Here is a 7988-nt window from a genome sequence, read left to right as displayed (position 1 = left end):
GGAAAATGAAAAAAAAAAAAGTTATTGAGCAATGTAAATTATCATATACGTTGGAATACAAAAAGGTATATCATTGCTACAATTTAAATTTCTTCATCATTTTTTCAAATTATATTTAAAAAATTTTGAAATATAAAAAAGCCTAATGTCAATGATATGAGAGTTTTGTGTGGCATTAATTGCATAAGTTAAATTACAAATATTATTAAGTGCTATTTCAAAAGTAATTACTTTTCAAATTTTAAATATTTTTGAGAAGATAATAAACTACATATATTAAAACAATGGTACACTATAAAGAACTTTTACATGCATGCTTGTTTTTTCACTCCCAACTTCGAAAATAAAAGAACCCTTATCATTTAGTGAGTGAAAGGCACAAAACTTTTTCTAGCCATGACCTATCTTCATAGACGTTGTTGTTATCACCAAATTGCATTGGACTTCACCTAGTGGTCCATGGCACACAATAGTTGAAATCCACTGTTGCAAAAATACATCACTAAGTCTTTTTTATTGCGAAAAAACCAATGTGTATTCTTCAATCAAATCATTCATCTAAAAGAAATAAATTATATTTAGTAGAAGAAGAAAAGATTCGACAAAAGTTGGAACACTACAAGAAAATTTCTATTTTGCTAGAGAAATTAGTGAGGGAAAATATTTGTAGCTAATCCCTCGCTAATTTGCGAGGAAAAAGTGAAAGAATAAAATTGTAGTAAGTTTGTAGCAAAATAGCTACAGATTAGCCTGAATATATATTTGTAACTAATCTCTCACTAATTTGTGAGAAAATGGCGAAGGAAATAATTTTTAGCTTTTTCGTAACAAAATAACTACAAATTTACTAGAACATATATTTGTAGCTAATATGTAGCTAATTTGCGACGAAATAGCGAATGAATTAAATTGTAGTTGGTTTGTAGAAAAATTGTTACAAATTTACTAAAAAAATATATTTATAGTTAATCCTTCTCAATTAAAATATACTATGATTATTTTTAATTTTAATATAAATATATATTTTTTAATTTAAATTTTTTGAAATTATTTTTAGTTTAGATATTTTAAAATTATTTTTAATTTAAATATTTTAAAATTATTTTTTTAAATATAATGGTATATATTGAAATATAAACTATAAATATAAATATTAATAAATTAATTAAAATATATAATAAAATAAGATAGGAAATTAAATATACAAATTTCAATTTTACTAAAAGAATTAAAAGTTTAAAATAAATATAAATTACTTTATATTTATTATATTACTTTAATAAAATATTATTAACATTATAAGAAATTAATTAAATATAAACTTATCTAGAAACTAATTATAATTAGTTATTTACTATATCATTTGTTATTTTTCATGAAAAAAGTATTTTTTACCACTTTTTAAATATAATTATATATATTGAAATATAAATGATAAATATAAATATTAATAATTTAATTATAATATAATATATTATATACTTTTAAAAAATATTAAATTATTGATTATTTAGTGTTATGTTCTATTTTTAATTTTAATATCGTTATTGTAAAACATAATTTAAAATTTATTTGTGTTTCTTAAGTAAATGCTAAATTTATTTTTCAGTACCTTCGTATCCAATATGATTTTGAAAGTATTTTCATAAAAACTCTTTCTCTTTCATAAAAGCTTTCAGTACTTTCCTTCTGCAACCCTTTTTCTCTTCGCAAAGCTTCAAGCGTCACTCTCGAAAAATGGGTTTAGAGAAATGGCATCGCACTGGACCTGTCTTGTTACCGCAAAGTCTTGTTACCGCGTCCAATAGCTGGGCGCCGTGTTTGACGAGTGTTTGCGCCCGCAACGCATCAGAAGTAGGGAAGCGCCGTCTCGGAGCCGTGTCGGAGCTTCCTAGTACATAAACAACCATTGCACCTCAACTCCATTTCCATTCATTGCATCGCACTGGATCTGCATCGCATCGTTGGAATTGCATTGCATCATGGAATTGCACTGCTCCGCTCCGCCGCAACTGTACTACATCGTGGCGCTTGGAACTTTATTGTTAAATTTGATCTTTACGAAGGTTTGTTTCAATAAAAAGGTTAGCTTTCTTCTCCATTTCATGCGGATGACTTTCGTCTAGATTGATTCTTGTCTTTAAATGTATTGGCTTAGGGATTGTATTGTTCAATTTTTTTTTCTCACCCAAAATACTTGAACTAACATTGAAATGATTATACGCTGGTGTGACTATAACCTAATTGTTAGGGGAAAAGAGTACTTCATTCAAACTTTTAGATGGAGTATATTTTTAGTTTCAAAATTTAATTACTGAATTTTAGTTTTTTGATTCAAAAAGCTTATTAAGAAGTTCTGGAAATTTGAGAGATTTAATAATATATTAAAACATATTATTATTAACCATAGAATTTGCATCTTTTGAGTTCACTTGGTGTGCTTACTTGGCCATGTCTTGTTTTCTACTAATATAATAATAATACGACTCCAACTACATAATAATTAATATTATTTTTTTATATATTTCGTTAGTCAAAAAATTATAACAGAAATATTAGTCTCATTTCTACGTAGAAAAATTGCAAGTAAAAACTATAAGAGTTAAATTTAGAAAAAATCTAAGTCTTTTTGTTTTGGATTTAGTTTTTCAAATGATTGAAAACATGTCACCACATGCCTGTGGAAAGAAAAATCTGTTTTCATTAAATTAATAGGGTGATGTGATAGTTATTTGCATGTAAATAATAAACTCAATGAGTGTTTACTTGTATTTACTTTATTTTAACTAATTTGTGTTCTTAATTTTAATTATGTCTTCAATTAGTGTCAATCCATTCTTTTCAAAATGTTGACCAATATTTAAACTATCTATAAGGATAATGAGACCTGATAAAGGATGGATGTTGCGAAGAAAAGATCAATTTGGTAATATAACTGAGGAATTTAGAAATGGCGTTGATGGCTTCATTCAAGTAGCTAAAAGAGATCCGAAGTTTGCTGATGTAACAGGGTGCATTCCTTGTCTATGTGGAAAGTGTAGGAATCGTTATTAGGATATATCATTTAATGTGGAAAAGCACTTGTATCACCATGGATTTATGGATGGGTACACAAATTGGACCCTTCATGGTGAAGAAAGGTGGACAAATGGTGCGTCTGTTGTCCAAGACCGTGTTGAAGGAACTACAAATCCATATCATGATATGGTTATGAATTCTTTTCATGCTAGATCAAATCCAGAAGTATAAGGGGTGGAAGAGGATCCAAATCCATTAGCTAAGAAGTTTTTTAACCTATTAAAGAGTGCTAATGAACCTTTATGGGATGGTTGTAAGAAACATACAAGATTGTCAGCAGTAACACAACTCCTAAACTTGAAGTCAGAGTTTAACATGAGTGTTAGTTGTTATGATCGAATGATTGCTATAATCAAAAGCATGCTTCCAGAGTCAGAAAGGTTGCCTGAAAATTTGTACAGATCAAAGAGAATGGTGAGTGAATTGGGATTAGGATATGAGAAGATAGATGCATGTCCTAATCATTGTATGTTATATTAAAAAGAAAACAGTGACAAGAATGTTTGTTTGGTGTGTAAAGAACCACGATTTAAACCCAAGACAACAACAAAAAACAAGGATGTGCCTTACTCAATGTTAAGATATTTCCCCATTATTCCAAGACTTCAACGCCTCTTTATGTCTGTTAATACTTCAAAATATATGCGATGACATGCAGATGGAGTACGCCAACATGAATTAATGATGACACATCCAGCTAATGCAGAGGCTTGGAAAAAAATTAATGCAACTCATCCTAAGTTTGCTTTAGATCCACGAAATGTCAGGCTTGGACTTTGCATGGATGGTTTTAATCCATTTAGTAATTCAAGTAGCCCATACTCATGTTGGCCGGTTTTTTTAACACCTTACAATCTTCCTCCAAGCATGTGTATGAAAAGGGAATACATATTTCTTACTCTTATGATTCCTGGACCTAGATCACCTGGTAAAAGTTTAGATGTTTATCTCCAACCTCTAATCGATGAGTTAAAGATCTTATGGGATATTAGGATTAATACTTTTGATGCATGGAAAAAACAGAATTTCATTATGGAATGTTGTCTGGATGGAGTACTCATGGAAAATTTGCTTGTCCCTATTGTATGGGGGATATTAATTCATTTACTTTGAAGAGTGGTGTTAAACCTTGTTGGTTTGATTGTCATCGTCGATTTTTACCTATCAATCATTCATTTCGTCGTGATCAATGCTCTTTCAAGAAGTCAGTAGTTGAGAACTCTTTACCACCACAAGAATATAGTGGCATAGATGTAATAAATCAAGTAAATCAACTTCAAAAAGTTACGTTTGGCTTGAAATCAAGCAAGCAAAAGCAACCTGGCTTTGGTAAAACCCATAATTGGGTTAAGAAGAGCATATTTTGGGAATTGCCTTATTGGTCTACTAATATGGTTCGTCACAATTTAGATGTCATGCATGTTGAAAAAAATGTTTTTGACAACATCTTCAACATTGTGATGGACATAAAGGCCAAGACAAAAGATACTGCAAATGCAAGACAAGATTTGAGGTTGATATGTAAACGTCCCAAGTTAGAGTTGGTGTTAGAGAATGAGAAGTATAAAAAACCAAAGGCAACATATGTCTTGAATTCTGACCAGAGAAAAATGATGTGTGAATGGATACAACAACTAAAGTTTCCAGATGGCTATGCGTCTAACATTTCACGATGCATTAATGTAGATGAGGGGAAAATATATGGGATGAAAAGTCATGATTGTCATGTTTTTATGCAAAGACTTATTCCTTTAGCATTTCGTGATATGTTGCCAAAGCCTATATGGGGTGTTTTAACAGAGGTCAGCTTGTTTTTTAAAGAGATTTGTGCAAATGCAGTGCATGCTTCTGTCATGGAGCACGCTAAGATTTCTATCATCGAAACAATTTGTAAGTTTGAAAAGATTTTCCCACCAGCATTCTTTGATTCAATGGAACATTTGGTTATACATCTCCCACATGAAGTTAAGGTCGGAGGACCTGTGCAATATAGATAGATGTATCCATTTGAGAGATGCATGTTATATTTGAAAAGAAAGGTTCGAAATAAAGCAAAGGTTGAAGGGTCCATTTGTGAAGCATATGTTTTAGAAGAAATTTCTAATTTTGCTTCTATGTATTTTAATCCATCCATTCAAACAAGGCGTACTCAAGTTTCTCGTAACGATGATGGTGGTGAAGATAAAAATACAGAGAAGTTATCTATTTTTAGACACCCATGTCGTCCTATTGGTTAAGGCCATAATAGGTTATTAACAGAGGAGGAACTCTATATTGTTGAGACATATGTCATTGTAAATTGCAAAGCAGTAGGACCATATCTACAGTAAGTTTTTCTTTTTGTAATTTATCTATTCATAATTAATTTAGTTATGATATTAATTGTTGTCTGTATTAGGAAATTTGAGGATTCATTAAAGGAAGCAAATCCTAATATCTCTGACGATGAAATATTGATGTCTCGAGATAAAGATTTCAATAGGTGGTTGAAGCACCAAGTGAGTTGTTTCTCATTACAGTTTAAATGTTAATTTGATATTTGTTTTATTAAGTGATATAATTATGATCGTTGTGTGGCAAGAAAGGTTTGGAATTTAACATGCATGGATCGATATTCTGACTCTTTATCTAAGGCAAGGAAAAAGGCAAAAGAAAGGACAAATTCAGACAATATTCAAGACTTAAAAGGTTTTAGACCAAGAGGTATTAGGACTGAGATGTGGGATGGATTAGTAGACATATGGGCAACAGAAGAATGGAAAAAAAAGTCTACTGCAGGTAAGAGCAATAGGGCTACCAAGCCTGATGCCATGATTCACACAGCAGGATCACGAAGCTTTGGACAACACTTGAAAAAAATGGTACTCTTACTTTTCACATTTGAATTTATAAGTCAAATATAATGCATTGTAATTAGTCACATTCAAAATGCAATATCAGATAGCAATTGTTTGTCAGATAGAAATGAGTTGGTCACTTGATAGAAAGAAACAAATATTTTGGACTTGGTTAGCTGATAACTTACTAAAAGGAGATATGATACAGAGAGATGGAGTTATATTGTACATGTTTGATATAAACCAACTTCCACACTAACATGGCAGAAAGTAAGATGAATATGTCCTTTTACTGTCATTAATGAAAGTAATCAGTTTTATACATAAATTGCATTTTTTTTACAGGAAAAAGAATACAAACGCCCAATTTCTTATGGTGAATTATACAACAAAGTTCACAAACGAAAAGATGGTCAATATGTGTCCAACAAAGCAAAAAGCTTCATTGTAAGAATGTGTTTATTTTATAAATGTTAAACTACTTATTTATATAATATTGCTAACATATTGATTTGATGTAGGAATCATATGAAAATGCTATGACTGAAAAATATGAGGAAGACACGTCAAAGCATCCTATAGTTGACTCTGGTGTTTGGATAAAAACATGTGGTGAAAATAGGAAAGGTAGAATCTATTGAATTGGTCAGAGTTTGGATCTTGGCATTGGCCCACATGTTTCATCCTCAACAGTTGAAGGTCCCTCTTCCCAAAATCTAAATCCAACAACTGAAGAAATCACTACACTGACTACACAAATATCTAATTTGCAAGAGCAAATGAAAACACAGTTGCAAGCACAGACTGATATGCAAGCATTAATGCAAGCACAAATGAAAGCACAAGCAGAAATGCAAGCAACTATGCAACAACAGATGCAAGAGCAAATGCAATCTTTTAAGAGAGAATTATTGTCTGCTTTGAAGAAACAAGAATGAAGACATGCCTTAAAGAATCCAAAACTTTGTGTTTTAATTGTGTTGATGCATTACTTTTTGTTGATACTCTCCAATGCTTTTGTGTCCTAAAAATATTATACATTGGTGGAAACTTTTATGTTGTTTTGTAGTGCTAGATGGATATACTTTGATCATTGTAGGATTGATTATCTATCCTTTTTAAATAGGTATTGCAAATATTGGAGGTATTTAGACACTTTTTGTGAATAATTTATTTTCTTTGTCTTTTTTTTTTATTATGGGCATAGGTTTATGGAGCTGACTCATAATAGAGAGTGAATAATAATTAAGTAATTGCAATTAACAAAATAATATTTGTAGGAGATTAATAGAATTGCAATAAATTAACAAATCAATTGTGATACAAATTAGTGATAAAAGAATTGCGACAAATTAGCTATGGATTAGCGAGAAACAAATTGCAACAAATTAGTTACATATTAGCAACGAATTAGCGGGGAAAAAATCGCGACAGATTAGCTACAGATTAGCGAGAACAAAATTGTGACAGATTAGCTACAGATTAGCGACAACAGAATTGCCACAAATTAGCTACGAATTAGCGAGAACAAAATTGCGACAGATTAACTACAAATTAGTGACAACAGAATTGTGACAGATTAGCTACGGATTAGCGACAACAAAATTGCGACAGATTAGCTACGGATTAGCGACAATAGAATTGCGACAGATTAGCGACAACAAAATTGCGACAGATTCGCTACGGATTAGCTAGAAATTTTAAAACTTTTTCACTTCAATTAAAGATGGAATAGAGAAGGATTAACTATGAATTAGCTAGAAATTTTAAAATTTTTTCACTTCAATTAAAGATGGAATAGATAGGGATTAGCTATGAATTAGCTACGAATTAGCTAGAAATTGTAAAACTTTTTTACTTCAATTAGAGAGGAAATAGAGAGGGATTAGCTATGAATTAGCTATAGATTAGCTATGGATTTTATCCCTCTCTAATTAGCTACCTGTATTTAGCTATAGAAAATTCCGTAACAATTTGATAGTTAATCTGTCGCAAAATGGTTTAGATACGGATTAGCTACGGATCAGCTACAAAATTTTCCGTAGCTAATATATAAAATTTTTGTAGTGGAAG

General features: G+C 30.7%; 1 pseudogene across 1 annotated transcript; it reads left to right on the top strand.

Moving 5' to 3' along the window:
* Positions 1-2478: 2478 nt before the first annotated feature.
* Positions 2479-6927, top strand: LOC146881682 (uncharacterized; annotated as a pseudogene). The gene is made up of 4 exons (XR_014986394.1): positions 2479-5404; positions 5477-5576; positions 6261-6362; positions 6437-6927. The product of XR_014986394.1 is annotated as an uncharacterized LOC146881682 (transcript).
* Positions 6928-7988: the final 1061 nt, after the last annotated feature.

The sequence above is a fragment of the Vigna unguiculata genome, chromosome 11, assembly GCF_037176805.1.
Source record: "Vigna unguiculata cultivar grain cowpea cultivar isolate G323 ecotype 2 chromosome 11, ASM3717680v1, whole genome shotgun sequence".
In the NCBI taxonomy this organism is placed as follows: domain Eukaryota; kingdom Viridiplantae; phylum Streptophyta; class Magnoliopsida; order Fabales; family Fabaceae; genus Vigna; species Vigna unguiculata.
The sequence above is the reverse complement of the archived record's forward strand: the minus strand, read 5'-3'. Positions and strand labels throughout refer to the sequence as shown.